At 44.6% G+C, this 17,514-nt stretch overlaps 1 non-coding gene across 1 annotated transcript; it reads right to left on the reverse strand.

The window, feature by feature from the left end:
• Positions 1 to 12,194: 12,194 nt before the first annotated feature.
• Positions 12,195 to 12,267, reverse strand: Trnaa-cgc (transfer RNA alanine (anticodon CGC)). Its single transcript has one exon. It is a non-coding gene; the product is annotated as a tRNA-Ala (tRNA).
• Between the last annotated feature and the right edge of the window lie 5,247 nt (positions 12,268 to 17,514).

Consider the following 17,514-nt stretch of genomic DNA (forward strand, 5'->3'; position numbering starts at 1 on the left):
AACAGAATTCTAATGACTTTTAAGGGCATACGCAATTGGAGCTTTTAATACCGGTATTTGCGAGAGAGATGATGTACATAGTAAAACAGCAAAAAATTATCTGTGATATATCGGGAATCATAGCAGCAATGTCTCCACAAGTTTCGTTCTCGCGCACCTAGGTACATACTGGAGACACATAGACAGATATCGGTAGGAGTACCTGTTGCGCACAGTTTGACTTTCTGTACAGGAGTTAATCGTGCCGTTTGCCATTATGTTGTACAACTAGTCATGGTTAGCAAGAAAGTGCGTCGTTTGAGAGTGGGTGTGTCAGCCTGAAACCTGTAACCACTGCAGCAATAATAGTGTATTCGTGCAGTTGAGATGGACAAAATAAATAAATTATCAGATGTTCTGTTTTTTGTTAGGAAGTGAATTTTTTAATTTGTTTTTATTTATAAACGTCCTTGAAACTACGCGAGGCCAAGTTACTTGGTCAGTGAAAGAGTAAATACACAGATTACTGAACGACGATTAAAAAATTTGTAAACAAAAAAATTAAAAATTGGTAAAACAATAAAAAATGTGAGTGAGTATACAAATGAGTAACACATTACAGTGAAAGGTTCTCAAACAAAGCAGGCGCTCCTGTAAAGAATAGGATTGTGCTATGAGGCAAGTTTTCAACTTGGTTTTGAATATTTAGCATTCGTCAATAATTTTTTTCCAGTCCTGCTGGATTCCTATTGAAAATGAAAGCTGTTGAACAGTGCACACCTTCCGTACAATGTGAAACGTCCCCTTAGAAAAATTTATGAATTATTGTGCTGGTAAACCCCTTACGTTATTTGATTTTCAAACAGCTGAGCAAAACTGAACGTATTCAGACGTTTCTCTCTTTACTTACTCTGATCATCACTACACTAAAACACAATATTTTCAGCGCAACGCAATCTGACTTTCAAAAATCCCTACAAAAGAATGGCCCTAACAATAACCTATACGTTTCACAAATCACTTACCTCACAAAAGTCTTCATTACTCGAACAACTGCAATACAGCGAGCGCCAATACCGCGAGCTAAATAAAAGATTCAAACTACTGAAGGCACCAACTACTGGTAGGCATAGTTAGCAAATGAAAGATTTTGATAGAGAACAAACAATGTATTTACCTTAATAGTGTTCATACGTCATAAAATATATATATCAGTTCATGACATCCTGTCTTACAAATTTACTGTGTCTGATGGACACACGTCCAGATCATCCGCTCTCAAAACTCCGCCATCTCTCTCCCCACATCTACCACTGCTGGCGGCTCACCTCCAACTGCGCAACGCTACGCGCTGTTAACAGCCAAGGTTTGCGAACTGGCAACCCAGTTCAGTCTGACCGCACTTCTGTGGTAAGCATTCTCTTGCTGAAAGGACAGAGGTGCCTAACATAAAAGCACAATTCCTAATTTTTGTTGGTAATTATGGTTTTCAGTAGTAACGTATGGCACATCATGTACGTCATGTGATACATCGGCGATAATATTCCTGCCGTTGATGATGGTTTAAGAGCGAAACCCGTAGCAGAATAAGTAACATTATCACAGAGAGCACAGTGTTACGCATTTTGTAAAATTCGTACATGCTGCTGACCAGCGCCAAAGCAAGCTGGTTGACGTTTCACTGTCACTGACAGTGCAGGTCATTGTTATAGTGACTACAGAAGCATACATTTCCTACACAAGTCTTAGAATGTATCTGATACAACCAAGAAAGCTTTCCATCTACACTTAGTCCAGAAAGTTCAAATGGTCGGCTTCAGTGACTTATCACATTGGAGAACCCAGTTCCGCTTATACACTAGTTTCGTGTCAGAACAATAAAACACTGCGTTTTGTTGCAGTTAAGCGTTGATATGTATTATGTAGGCAAGTGCTAATGTCACTTACCACTTTATCAGCTACAACTAATACAAAAAATGAAATTATCTGTTTTGTAGAAAGGAAATGTGGTTCTGCCTTGAGCAAACGCAGTTCTTCTTAATTTAGCTTCTGAAAAGTTTCTCCTTCCTTAGTGGGTTTTATGTATTATCTTATTATTGCATTATAATGTTATCATTTGCAGCACAGTTATAATTACTGGCTTCCAGTACGTCAGTTTTTGTAGAACCCTAGTTTTCGTGTTTCTGCAGGATGTTCGAGTGAGCTTCCTACAACACACTGTTTCACTGTTTGTGTGATACTCACGTACCGAGAACCAGTGAAACAGTTTGTGTTAGGAAGTTCACTCGAACAGAAACACGAAAAACCCGAGATCAACAAAAAAATGTAAGGCAATAATTATAGTTGTGCTGCAAATACCAAACATGCTTGGGAACGCCAATACGCAATAATAAGATAATAAATAAAACGCACTGAAAATGGAGAAATTTCTTCTAAACCTGTATGGGCAGTGAAACAACAAAAACTAGGTTTGGTCAAGGCAGAGACACGTTTTTTTATTTCGTATTTGTTTGTTCTTGACCGTGCAGCCATATACCAGTCATCCGATTACGATGAAACTTTGGTGCGCTGTTCTTCGGACGCCCGAAAAGGTTTCTGTGAGGGTAAGAACGACCAACCATCAAGAGGGGTGGGGATAAAAATGGAGTGACATAGAAACTTAACTCAGGATCGTCTGAAGCAAATTCAATCAAATTTTGTACAAACGTGACTCATTATTTGTACAGAAATATTTTGGCGTAATATACCCCGACGATCCATCGCGGTGTGGGTTGGGGTGGAAGACGTGACAGGCAAAAGGATTTTATAACGACGATATTAGTATTGTATACCTATTTCTGGACAGTGAAATATCAGCAAATTTGTGTAAAGTCTGAAGGAAATTCTACAAAAACTGGCACTAGCATGACTTGCTGTCTTGAGGAATGTATGTCACAGGAAGACAAGCTTAGGATCCCTTTAAGGGGACCACTCCCTGCCTATCTAACCCATGTTAATTTATGCAAGTATTTGACCCATTTCTGACAAAACTATGTGATGCAGGACCTTAATATTATTACTGTAAGTTACATGATGCTAATCAAGTCCATTCTACTAGAATCTACTTTATCCGTTTTTTTTTAGTACCCAACACATTCCAATATTACCACAACTTAAAGCAATAACTGCATCATGAACTCCTAGTTTCATTCTATACATGCCTACAAATACAGTTTCAGGAAGGCAGCTCAAAATGATGCTGTTGAAACATTCATTTGGGTTCTGTGTCTGCCCATGCAGACATTTTCTTAGCAGGTCAGGATGAGCCAAGTCTCTGAAAATAGGTTTCATTGCTGTAATAACAGCAGCAGGAAGAAAATGCTGGTCAGAATAAGATTCTCCAGTTGCCTGAGCCCTATTGTATTTGCACCACGAATTTTCTCCTGATGGACACAATCCATGACATGGCTTATCATCAGTAGAGGACTTATGGGAGAATATGGTCTTCATTGGTCTTCATATCTCCTTCATTGCCTCCATATTATCTTTATTTCTCCTAATTGCCTGCCCATAGTATACCTGCAAGTTTTCAATCACACTTGAACAAAATTAACCGCGTGTTTGAAAGCGTGTTGTTTACAAACAGCAGAAACAAAAGAATACCGACCGTTGCATTCCAAGGATAGCCAACACACTCGGGAGTAAAAAAAAATCCCGAACGTGCAATGTAAGAGATATAAAGTTTTAAAATATATGCACAAAAGTGGGTGCAAGAAAAGTGGGTAGGAAAATACTATTTAAATGCTAAAAAAATTTTTTTACAGCAAAATCCTTTTCATAGTACTTAAATAAAACCTTAATCTATCGAAATATGATGAAAACCGAAAATCGATTTTTTTCGACCTAACCCACGATGTGGTCCCCTTAACTGAGGGTTTAGCGTGAAAGGAGCGGACACAGAAGCATCAACGTGGAACGAATGGAGCAATTTCAACCAAAACTGTTATTTACATGATTCGTTAGTTGTATAAAAATACTGTGGGTGTTAAAATATGTTTGCTACCGCTAGAGCTGTGGCTGGTGATGAGATGAGGTGACGTGTAGAAACGTCATGAAACAACGTTTTGGTATATCTTTCCAGTAAGTGGTTGACATGGAGTATTTGAAAAGTATGAAACGCAATCTGTCTCTAATCTGCATTAAGAACACAGTGTTACGAGCCGGTAATTTCCCCTGCTTGTGTCGGAGCTGAAGATCGTGACACACAGTTCAGTATCCCAACTGCGGTCCTCTCTAAAGTCGCTTGGAGTAAAATATCGGACAATCATACTGTTTCAAGTGACAGGCCATTTTTCTCGAAACGAATATCAACTACTAACAGAATTAGTTTCGTCAGAATTCAGATGAACCTACCGGGTGAAATTCGTGACAAATACGGATTAAATATGTGTGAAAATTTAAAATATTTGTGAAACATATTTATGTGTGAAAGATGTGTGACATATGTGGACGCAGGGGAAGCCTCAGGAAAAATGCTAGTCCCTCAGAATAACACTTGTTTTATCTGCAGAGAGAAAATGTAATGATTGATCTGTCGCGTCTAGAGGCAGATCAGCGATATTTTTCGATACGTGAAGGAATTCCGATTCTAGCGCCATGATGAGCCAGTATGGCTCGCAACCATCACTCTGACGCTACGACTCGGGCGCGGCATGCGTTAATTTCGCCGCGGCACTTGAGACGGGCAGCCATCACTTAACTGCGACGAATTTAATAAAGCATTCCCTCGCATGAGGAGGGACACAGCAGAACGCGACACACCGGGTCACCAGGCTGGTGGGATGGAAAAAGGCGTGAGGGCGTGGGGGGTGGAGGGGGGGTAGCAGGGGGTAATGGCACAGCGACGAGTGGCACGGTCAGCGCGATAGCTCGTGGCGTCACACCGCGGTCGATATATCGATACGCGCACGTGGCTCCGCTAACGAGTCGCTCCATGGCGTCGCACGCTCCACGCCCCCTTGCTCTGTTTACAACTGCTGGACTTTCGCAGAAACGGAAACCCGCTCGTTTCACTGCACTTAAGTCGCACTGTTTCATGTAACTAAATAATTGGTGCCAAACTTACATAGTTACGTACTTTTCTATCTGATATCGTCTATTTTACACAGTATCTATACTACACTCCTGGAAATGGAAAAAAGAACACATTGACACCGGTGTGTCAGACTCACCATACTTGCTCCGGACACTGCTAGAGGGCTGTACAAGCAATGATCACACGCACGGCACAGCGGACACACCAGGAACCGCGGTGTTGGCCGTCGAATGGCGCTAGCTGCGCAGCATTTGTGCACCGCCGCCGTCAGTGTCAGCCAGTTTGCCGTGGCATACGGAGCTCCATCGCAGTCTTTAACACTGGTAGCATGCCGCGACAGCGTGGACGTGAACCGTATGTGCAGTTGACGGACTTTGAGCGAGGGCGTATAGTGGGCATGCGGGTGGACGTACCGCCGAATTGCTCAACACGTGGGGCGTGAGGTCTCCACAGTACATCGATGTTGTCGCCAGTGGTCGGCGGAAGGTGCACGTGCCCGTCGACCTGGGACCGGACCGCAGCGACGCACGGATGCACGCCAAGACCGTAGGATCCTACGCAGTGCCGTAGGGGACCGCACCGCCACTTCCCAGCAAATTAGGGACACTGTTGCTCCTGGGGTATCGGCGAGGACCATTCGAAACCGTCTCCATGAAGCTGGGCTACGGTCCCGCACACCGTTAGGCCGTCTTCCGCTCACGCCCCAACATCGTGCAGCCCGCCTCCAGTGGTGTCGCGACAGGCGTGAATGGAGGGACGAATGGAGACGTGTCGTCTTCAGCGATGAGAGTCGCTTCTGCCTTGGTGCCAATGATGGTCGTATGCGTGTTTGGCGCCGTGCAGGTGAGCGCCACAATCAGGACTGCATACGACCGAGGCACACAGGGCCAACACCCGGCATCATGGTGTTGGGAGCGATCTCCTACACTGGCCGTACACTACTGGTGATCGTCGAGGGGACACTGAATAGTGCACGGTACATCCAAACCGTCATCGAACCCATCGTTCTACCATTCCTAGACCGGCAAGGGAACTTGCTGTTCCAACAGGACAATGCACGTCCGCATGTATCCCGTGCCACCCAACGTGCTCTAGAAGGTGTAAGTCAACTACCCTGGCCAGCAAGATCTCCGGATCTGTCCCCCATTGAGCATGTTTGGGGCTGGATGAAGCGTCGTCTCACGCGGTCTGCATGTCTAGCACGAACGCTGGTCCAACTGAGGCGCCAGGTGGAAATGGCATGGCAAGCCGTTCCTCAGGACTACATCCAGCATCTCTACGATCGTCTCCATGGGAGAATAGCAGCCTGCATTGCTGCGAAAGGTGGATATACACTGTACTAGTGCCGACATTGTGCATGCTCTGTTGCCTGTGTCTATGTGCCTGTGGTTCTGTCAGTGTGATCATGTGATGTATCTGAACCCCAGGAATGTGTCAATAAAGTTTCCCCTTCCTGGGACAATGAATTCACGGTGTTCTTATTTCAATTTCCAGGAGTGTATATCTTGTTTTACAGGATGATTATAATATAACTTTCGAAACTGGAGCTAGTGTAGACGGGACCTCTTCACCGTATAGGTACTCAACGTTATAGGAGTATTGTGCAGACTCTGCGCTGCTGGATTTGCGTTGTTAGTAGTCCACCATGACTTCCCGTTAACCACCGGTAAAGGTACGGCGACGTAGAGTTGAAACACAAGCACCAGTAGTTATTACAGTCGCAGGCAGTGTACATGGGTCTGGACAAGGTGAGTAGGGCTTTACTAGAAAAGCAGCTTTATCGAGACAGCAACAATAGTGCCGCAGCATTTCGAGAGTATTGACGCATTACATGGACAAGGAGAGGTCCTCTTTCCACACCGGTGTTGGATAACGTGGTTAGGAAGTTCGAATCAAATGGCGATTTTGGATTCGCTTCGTGGAGAGAACGACGGCAGTTGTACCACATGTTGTTCAAGAAGTTACTATTGCGACGACTGAGAATGCTGAACGCAATGTCCGGCCTTCGATCAGTGCGCGAGCTGTAAAACGACAGCTGAACACTCAATAAGTCCAGAGTTCGAAAAGTGTAGTGAACTATTGTGAAATGGCATCCGTATAAACTTCCAGGCTCTCGAGGGCGTAGAGGTAGTCACACGGAGAAAAGTTTGTAACTTGGAATGTAAACAAGGTACGTAATTAACAAGTGATTCCTCTCATGTAGAAATTGAAATGTGTTTCTTTCAATGGTTTATTCATTATTTCTCCTGCGTATGTGGTTACAAACGTATTCACCAAATTTCATTGCTCTACGATCACCCGTTTTTCAATTGGGGCCCTCTTTGTAGTACGCTGAAAGTCAAACAGAGGGTCGAGCTTATCAAGAAATTATTAAGCTTCCTTTAGTCATTTAAAATTAACAAGTTTTCTGTTATCAGTCATAATATACTTTACTTCCACTACACGTTTCGCATATTAAAAATCTATGAAAATGTGGGTTTCTGCGTATTTATGAGACATGTATTAATTGTTGTGTGTACGACGTTTGGGCTACCTGTGGCATTATTTTAGAAAATCACTCGAAGTTTTGTGGAGCTCCTGGGTTGAAAAAATGAACAAAAATGTAAACCTAAATACATCCAGCGATCCCAGGTAGCTGATCCAAAACACCATTTTTTACTTACTTCACTGTAAACAAAGTGTATGTGATGACATAAGTGGTGTAAATACGACCAAAAAAGGAGCATGTGACATTGAAAGTATTTACACCTACATGTTTTTTTATCTTCGCAATCAAAGAGCTCCACAAGATTTTCTACCATGTACTGAAATAATGTTTTGTCTTCTTCTACTAGACGGTGAACAGGTTAACCCCAAAAATCGTACACACTACACTACATGTCTTATTAAGTGACATAATTCCGCCTCGTAATGGAGATTTAAATCTCTAAAACGTGTAGTGGAAATGAAATTAATTAGATAATTTTCCAAAAGTCTGTATTTTACTGTGTGTGTCCTACGGACATGCATCAGGCACTATACACACACTGTAAAATACAGACTATACAACATTTAATTACATGACAAGAAAGGCAAAAACGACGATAGTAATAATGTCTCTTCCCGTGTGGGAATCACACAAAATAAGCGGGCCCTAAGGGACGGTGACATATGAAAGTTTGGATCCGTCCGGAAGGCGAGCTCAGATAGTTTGCTAAGGCGCCAGCTACGCGTTAAGTGTGTAATCCTGGTCAGATTCCCAGCGTCGGCACAAAATGTAAAGTGTCACTAAGCAATTGCACAGCTGATGCCTAACCGTAATCGCAGTTTACGAATATGATTTATGACTGCTAATAGTAAACGTGCAGTTTCAGTTGATTTCAATGAATCGCGACATGGGGATATCTAAAATCTCTTGTATCTGACCACCGCATCGGTGAAATGTTTTGAATATGCCTTTCTATTCAAATGGTTCAAATGGCTCTGAGCACTATGGGACTTAACATCTACGGTCATCAGTCCCCTTGAACTTAGAACTACTTAAACCTAACTAACCTAAGGACATCACACAACACCCAGTCATCACGAGGCAGAGAAAATCCCTGACCCCGCAGGGAATCGAACCCGGGAACCCTGGCGTGGGAAGCGAGAACGCTACCGCACGAACACGAGCTGCGGATGCCTTTCTATTACGCTGCGTATTTTATACGGTTAAATTAACATGGGCTAGAATATGAATCCATTATTTTTATATTTAAAAAAAGCGTTTCACAACGTAGGATGGAATAACCTATCTGAAGTTAGACTACTGGCCATTAAAATTGCTACACCAAGAAGAAATGCAGATGATAAACGGGTATTCATTGGACGAATATATTGTACTAGAACTGACATGTGATTACATTTTCACGCAATTTGGGTACATAGATCCTGAAAAATCAGTACCCAGAACAATCACCTCTGGCCGTAATAACGGCCTTGATAGGCCTGGGCATAGAGTCAAACAGAGCTTGGATGGCCTGTACAGGTACAGCTGCCCATGCAGCTTCAACACAATACTACCCTTCATCAATAGTAGTGGCTGGCATATTGTGACGAGCCAGTTGCTCGGCCACCACTGACCAGACGTGTTCAATTTGTGAGAGATCTGGAGAATGTGCTGGCCAGGGCAGCAGTCGAACATTTTCTGTGTCCAGAAAGGCCCGTACAGGACCTGCAACATGCGGTCGTGCATTATCCTGCTGAAATGTAGGGTTTCGCAGGGATCGAATGAAGTGTAGACCCACGAGTCGTAACACATCTGAAGTGTAACGTCCACTGTTCAAAGTGCCGTCAGTGTGTCAAGAGGTGACCGAGAAGTGTAACCAGTGGCACCCCATAGCATCACGCCGGGTGATACGCCAGTATGGCGATGACGAATACACGCTTCCAATGTGCGTTCACCGCGATGTTGCCAAACACGGATGCGACCATCATGATGCTGTAAACAGAACCTGGATTAATCCGAAAAAATGACGTTTTGCCATTCGTGCACCCAGGTTTGTCGTTGAGTACACCATCGCAGGCGCTCCTGTCTGTGATGCAGCGTCAAGGGTAACCGCAGCCATGGTCTCCGAGCTGATAGTCCATGCTGCTTCAAACGTCATCGAACTGTTCGTGCAGATGTTTGTTGTCTTGCAAACATCTCCATCTGTTGACTCAGAGATCGAGACGTGGCTGCCATGCGGATAGGATGCCTGTCATCTCGACTGCTAGTGATACGAGGCCTTTGGGATCCAGCACGGCGTTCCGTATAACTCTCCTGAACCAACGGATTCTATATACTGCTGACAGTCATTAGATCTCGACCAACGCGAGCAGCCATGTCGCGATACGATAAACTGCAATGGCGATAGGCTAAAATCCGGCCTTTATGAAAGTCGGAAACCTGTTGGCACGCATTTCTCCTCCTTACACGAGGAATCACAACAGCGTGTCACCAGGGAACGCCGGTCAACTGCTGTTTGTGTAAGAGAAATCGGTTGGAAGCTTTCCTCATGTGAGCACGTTGTAGGTGTCGCCACCGGCGACATCCTTGTGTGAATGTTCTGAAAAGCTAATCATTTTCATATCATAGCATCTTCTTCCCGTTGGTTAAATTTCGCGTCTGTAGCACGTCATCTTCGTGGTGTAGCAATTTTAATGGCCAGTAGGGTATATAGTCGTTGCGGTTAAAATTCAAGGGCGAAAAATAGTCTACAGTTTACGCTGAAACCTGAGTATAATTTTAAGAATCGAGTTAAAATGACGTAGGCAGTTATTGAGAAGGGAATGAGGAAGGACTGTAAACTGTCCTTCATTTAATCATCCTGTATTAATATGATGCAGTCACTGAAACTCACCATAAATTTGCTAAAGATTAAAATGCACACAAAATAAATAATGAATATCACACCACTCCACCTTTCGGCTAATTGTATAGCATCCCTCTTCCGATGTTCAACAAAGAATAGGCAGTCTTCGTTGCAAAGTGGTTTTATTTCAAAAAATTTTCAATTGTGAGTGAATTCTTAAGATACCAAACTGCAGAGGCCATCGGTCCCTGGACTTACACACTGCTTAATCTAACTTAAACTAACTTACGCTAAGGACAACACACACACCCACGCCTGAGGGAGGATTGGAACCTCCGGTGGGAGGGGCCGCACGATTCGTGACATGACGCCTCTTTACGCACGGCCACTCCACGTGGCTGGTTTTATTTATTTAATTTGTGGCGCTTTTCATTCTCACAGGAGCATCATCAGACATCGGATAAAAGCACTCGAGGACTGGCACGTGTACAGAAAGTCCCGCAATCACCAAAAATGGTACGTCATGCAAACATATAAGGAACACAGCCACCTGTGTTTGCACTAACTCGCTCTTAATACAGGGCAAGTTTAAAACCTAGACCAGGTGTTCTTAAGGCACACGTTTACGGCCCATAGGACGCTTTATACACCTGACCTACGTTGTAAACATGTCCTGTGTTGTGTTAAGAGCGAACACCCTAATGGATGTGTCCTGTACATTTTTTGGATGACGTGGGATTTTAGGGGACTTCGGGACTTTATGCTCTCTTGCCAGTGGTCTTAGAGTGTTTTTACTCGGTGAATATGTCCTGCAACTTTTTTACTGTAAATAGATCATATGAGGTCCACGTTTCAATTTCAGTTCGTCGTTCTTTGTTCTTTCTTCTTTTCCGGTATGGTTTCATCCGTTCACTACGTTTCACCTTCCTGTCTTCGGAGCAGATTGAACTAGTCTTTTTAGCTACCCTTCCTTGGAATCCCTCCATTTTCAATACTTTTTATATCTTTTGTTTTTATATTGTTTCTTTCTAAATTCTTATTAGCTTCGTTGACACAGCTTGTTGTAGACTCCTTACCCCACAAATATTTAAAAATCTTATTAGTTACTCTATTGTCTTGCATTCGAAATAAATATTTTCTCATTACGTTTTAAATGTTTTCGATATTTGGTATATTTCAGCATTACGTCGTAATTTCCAACCTTCTGAAGATGGGTTAAGAGAAATGGATAGTGACGTGGGCACACGGTGTAAAACGAGCATAAGAAGTTGGAAAATGAAATTACTGGTTTGGATCTGAATTAAGCCATGTGGTGGTACGAGTATTAGATTAGGAAATGATACACTAAAAATTATAGATACGTTAAGTTACATCATAAAAAAATGATGGCGTCAAAAGTAAAGAGAGTGGGTGGAGTAAACTGGTAGTAGCAAGATATCTTTTCTAAAGGAGCAACACAGGTTAGAAAAGGAATGTCAGTGTAAGTGCTATGAAGTATTTTCTGAAAGTATCTGTGTTTGAGTAGCATTATATGGAAGTGAATCATGGAGGGTGAGTACTACACATAAATATAATGAGAGGATTGAATTTCTCACAATTTTATGTTACAAAAGATTGTTGAAGCTTAGGTAAGTGTTGAGGGGAACTACTGAAGAGAAGGAGGAGGAGTTTTGTGTTGAACGTCCCGTCGACAACGGGGTCATTAGAGACGGAGCGCAAGCGCGGGTGAGGGAAGGATGGGGAAGGAAATCGGCCGTGCCCTTTCAAAGGAACCATCCCGGCATTTGCCTGAAGCGATTTAGGGAAATCACGAAAGACCTACATCAGGATAGCCGGAGACGGGATTGAACCGTCGTCCTCCCGAATGCGAGTCCAGTGTGCTAACCACTGCACCACCTCGCTCGGTGAACTACTGAAGAGTTCCTGAATAGAACAGAAAAATGGGCTTCATGGAACAGCTTGCAACAGTAGGCAAATTCAAGTGGACGTAATGTGCAATTGTAACGCAGAAATGAAGGGTCGTGCTCTATATAAACTATGGAAACAATTACTCATTAGTGTTTACAATCGTTCATCACAGATACACCGCAGTAAATTACATGGAACCATCACGTGATCGTTTTCCCCTTAGGAATGTATGGGTTGTGTTGTCGGTGTTGTTTCCGTAGACACAGTCACTGTTCAGTCGCACTCTATGAATAGCCTGGGTGGCAAGCAATACAGTACAAGCATTGAACCCTGTGCGCTGTCGCCTTGTCGAACACAGCTGTCGATTTCACCCTCTGGCCTTCGCTTCCTGAAGACACGATGATGTTACCACTGTATCCGCAGAACAATGGTGGGGGCGTTTGATTGCTGCTGCAGTGGCAAGGCATTGTTTGCCAGCACAATGGTAGCAGGGCGGAGTGAGTACATCTGCGTTTTGACAGGCACACACCTGGATGATCTTATTGATGAACGAAGATGACTCCTGATCAAGTAAAAGCGTCAGGACAAAAGAAACAGTAGAAATAGTAGATTTCGGTCAATAAATATTAATATCATACGACAGCTATATCGACTCGAAGGAGATGACAGAAACTGTGCTCGTCTCTTGGAAGACATCCAGAAGCCCCTTGGCAGACGGGCAAAACGTAAGCAACAAGCGTGCATTACACAGTGCTTCCGTTCTGAACGCGGTAGAGCACATCTGTACTCACGGGAATCAAGGAGAGTGACACTGGTGTTGTGTTCCTTGAGACAGGAAGTACCCGTGGTCTAGGGGTAATGTCTTATATTCATAATCAAAACGTCTTCGGTCCCGGGTTCAATCCACGCCACTGTCTATATTTTGATAAATAATCAGCATTGGCGGCCGAAGACTTCCGGCATGAGAAGTCAGCCTCATTCTGCCAACGGCCTTGTCAAAGAGGGCGGAGGAGCGGATAGAGGTTTAGGGCACTCTCTTGTCCTAGGGGTGGGAAATTGCCCCTAAAGGCGGAAGAATCAGCGATGATCAACGACATGAGGATGCAGAATGCAATGGAAACCATTACATTAAAGACACGTAACGTGTATCCACAGGACATGTGGCCTGTAATTGAAGAAGTGTCATGATGATCTCTCCATTGGCAAAAGATTCCGGAATAGTCCCCCATTCGGATCTCCAGGAGGGGACTGCCAATGGGGAGGTTACCATGAGAAAAAGATTGAATAACCAACGAAAGGATAACGTTCTACGAGTCGGGGCGTGGAATGTCAGAAGCTTGAACGTGGTAGGGAAACTAGAAAATCGGAAAAGGGAAATGCAAAGGCTCAATCTAGATATAGTAGGGGTCAATGAAGTGAAGTGGAACGAAGACAAGGATTTCTGGTCAGATGAGTACCTGGTAATATCAACAGCAGCAAAAAATGGTATAACAGGTGTAGGATTCGTTATGAATAGGTAGGTAGGGCAGAGGGTGTCTTACTGTGAACAGTTCAGTGACCGCCGGCCGAAGTGGCCGTGCGGTTAAAGGCGCTGCAGTCTGGAACCGCAAGACCGCTACGGTCGCAGGTTCGAATCCTGCCTCGGGCATGGATGTTTGTGATGTCCTTAGGTTAGTTAGGTTTAACTAGTTCTAAGTTCTAGGGGACTCATGACCTCAGCAGTTGAGTCCCATAGTGCTCAGAGCCATTTGAACCATTTGAACCAAGTTCAGTGACCGGGTTGTCCTAATCAGAATCGACAGCAGACCAACACCGACAACGATAGTTCAGGTATACATGCCGACGTCGCAAACTGAAGATGAACAGATACAGAAAGTGTATGAGGATATTGAAAGCGTAATGCAAAGGGGGACGAAAATCTAATAGTCATGAGCGACTGGAATGCAGTTGTAGGGGAAGGAGTAGAAGAAAAGGTTACAGGAGAATATGGGCTTGGGACAAAGAATGAAAGAGGAGAAAGTCTAATTGAGTTCTGTAATAGCGAATACCCTGTTCAAGAATCACAAGAGGAGGAGGTATACTTGGTTCAAATGGTTCAAATGGCTCTGAGCACTATGGGACTCAACTGCTGTGGTCATAAGTCCCCTAGAACTTAGAACTACTTAAACCTAACTAACCTAAGGACAGCACACGACACCCAGCCATCACGAGGCAGAGAAAATACCTGACCCCGCCGGGAATCGAACCCGGGAACCCGGGCGTGGGAAGCGAGAACGCTACCGCACGACCACAAGATGCGGGCGAGGTATACTTGGAAAAGGACGGGAGATACGGGAAGATTTCAATTAGATTACATCATGGTCAGACAGAGATTCCGAAATCAGATACTGGATTGCAAGGCGTACCAGGAGAATATATAGACCCAGATCACAATATACACACCTGGAAATTGAAATAAGAATAAGGGGAAACTTTATTGACACATTCCTGGGGTCAGATACATCACATGATCACACTGACAGAACCACAGGCACATAGACACAGGCAACAGAGCATGCACAATGTCGGCACTAGTACAGTGTATATCCACCTTTCGCAGCAATGCAGGCTGCTATTCTCCAATGGAGACGATCGTAGAGATGCTGGATGTAGTCCTGTGGAACGGCTTGCCATGTCATTTCCACCTGGCGCCTCAGTTGGACCAGCGTTCGTGCTAGGCGTGCAGACCGCGTGAGACGACGCTTCATCCAGTCCCAAACATGCTCAATGGGGGACAGATCCGGAGATCTTGCTGGCCAGGGTAGTTGACTTACACCTTCTAGAGCACGTTGGGTGGCACGGGATACATGCGGACGTGCATTGTCCTGTTGGAACAGCAAGTTCCCTTGCCGGTCTAGGAATGGTAGAACAATGGGTTCGATGACGGTTTGGATGTACCGTGCACTATTCAGTGTCCCCTCGACGATCACCAGTGGTGTACGGCCAGTGTAGGAGATCGCTCCCCACACCATGATGCCGGGTGTTGGCCCTGTGTGCCTCGGTCGTATGCAGTCCTGATTGTGGCGCTCACCTGCACGGCGCCAAACACGCATACGACCATCATTGGCACCAAGGCAGAAGCGACTCTCATCGCTGAAGACGACACGTCTCCATTCGTCCCTCCATTCACGCCTGTCGCGACACCACTGGAGGCGGGCTGCACGATGTTGGGGCGTGAGCGGAAGACGGCCTAACGGTGTGCGGGACCGTAGCCCAGCTTCATGGAGACGGTTGCGAATGGTCCTCGCCGATACCCCAGGAGCAACAGTGTCCTTAATTTGCTGGGAAGTGGCGGTGCGGTCCCCTACGGCACTGCGTAGGATCCTACGGTCTTGGCGTGCATCCGTGAGTCGCTGCGGTCCGGTCCCAGGTCGACGGGCACGTGCACCTTCCGCCGACCACTGGCGACAACATCGATGTACTGTGGAGACCTCACGCCCCACGTGTTGAGCAATTCGGCGGTACGTCCACCCGGCCTCCCGCATGCCCACTATACGCCCTCGCTCAAAGTCCGTCAACTGCACATACGGTTCACGTCCACGCTGTCGCGGCATGCTACCAGTGTTAAAGACTGCGATGGAGCTCCGTATGCCACGGCAAACTGGCTGACACTGACGGCGGCGGTGCACAAATGCTGCGCAGCTAGCGCCATTCGACGGCCAACACCGCGGTTCCTGGTGTGTCCGCTGTGCCGTGCGTGTGATCATTGCTTGTACAGCCCTCTAGCAGTGTCCGGAGCAAGTATGGTGGGTCTGACACACCGGTGTCAATGTGTTCTTTTTTCCATTTTCAGGAGTGTAGTAGTGATGAAGAGTAGGCTGAAGTTCAAGACATTAGTCAGGAAGAATCAATACGCAAAGAATTGGGATACGGAAGTACTAAGGAATGACGAGATACGTTTGAAGTTCTCTAACGCTATAGATACAGCAATAAGGAATAGCGCAGTAGGCAGTGCAGTTGAAGAGGAATGGACATCTCTAAAAAGGGCCATCACAGAAATTGGGAAGGAAAACATAGGTACAAAGAAGGTAGCTGCGAAGAAACCATGGGTAACAGAAGAAATACTTCAGTTGATTGATGAAAGGAGGAAGTACAAACATGTTCCGGGAAAATGAGGAATACAGAGATACAAGTCGCTGAGGAATGAAATAAATAGGAAGTGCAGGGAAGCTAAGACGAAATGCCTGCAGGAAAAATGTGAAGACATCAAAAAAGATATGATTGTCGGAAGGACAGACTCAGCATACGGGAAAGTCAAAACAACCTTTGGTGACATTAAAAGCAACGGTGGTAACATTAAGAGTGCAACGGGAATTCCACTGTTAAATGTAGAGAAGAGAGCAGATAGGTGGAAAGAATACATTGAAAGCCTCTATGAGGGTGAAGATTTGTCTCATGTGATAGATTTAGAAGTCGATTTAGAAGAGATGGGGGATCCAGTATTAGAATCGGAATTTAAAAGAGCTTTGGAGGACTTACGGTCAAATAAGGCAGAAGGGATGGATAACATTCCATCAGAATTTCTAAAATCATTGGGGGAAGTGGCAACAAAACGACTATTCACGTTGGTGTGTAGAATATATGAGTCTGGCGACATATCATCTGACTTTCGGAAAAGCATCATCCACACAATTCCGTGACGGCAAGAGCTGACAAGTGCGAAAATTATCGCACAATCAGCTTAACAGTCCATGCGTCGAAACTGCTTACAAGAATAATATACAGAAGAATGGAAAAGAAAATTGAGAATGCGCTAGGTGACGATCAGTTTGGCTTTAGGAAAAGTAAAGGGACGATAGAGGCAATTCTGACGTTACGGCTAATAATGGAAGCAAGGCTAAAGAATAATCAAGACACTTTCATAGGATTTATCGACCTGGAAAAAGCATTCGAATATATAAAATGGTGCAAGCTGGTCGAGATTCAAAAAAAGTAGGGGTAAGCCATAGGGACAGACGAGTCATATACAATATGTACAACAACCAAGAGGAAATAATAAGAGTGGACGATCAAGAACGAATTGCTCGTATTAAGAAGGGTGTAAGACAAGGCTGTAGCCTTTGGCCCCTACTCTTCAATCTCTACATCGAGGAAGCAATGATGGAAATAAAAGAAAGGTTCAGGAGTGGAATTAAAATACAAGGTGAAAGGATATCAATGATACGATTCGCTGATGACATTGCTATCCTGAGTGAAAGTGAA

Source organism: Schistocerca nitens, chromosome 9 (assembly GCF_023898315.1).
Source record: "Schistocerca nitens isolate TAMUIC-IGC-003100 chromosome 9, iqSchNite1.1, whole genome shotgun sequence".
Taxonomy (NCBI): domain Eukaryota; kingdom Metazoa; phylum Arthropoda; class Insecta; order Orthoptera; family Acrididae; genus Schistocerca; species Schistocerca nitens.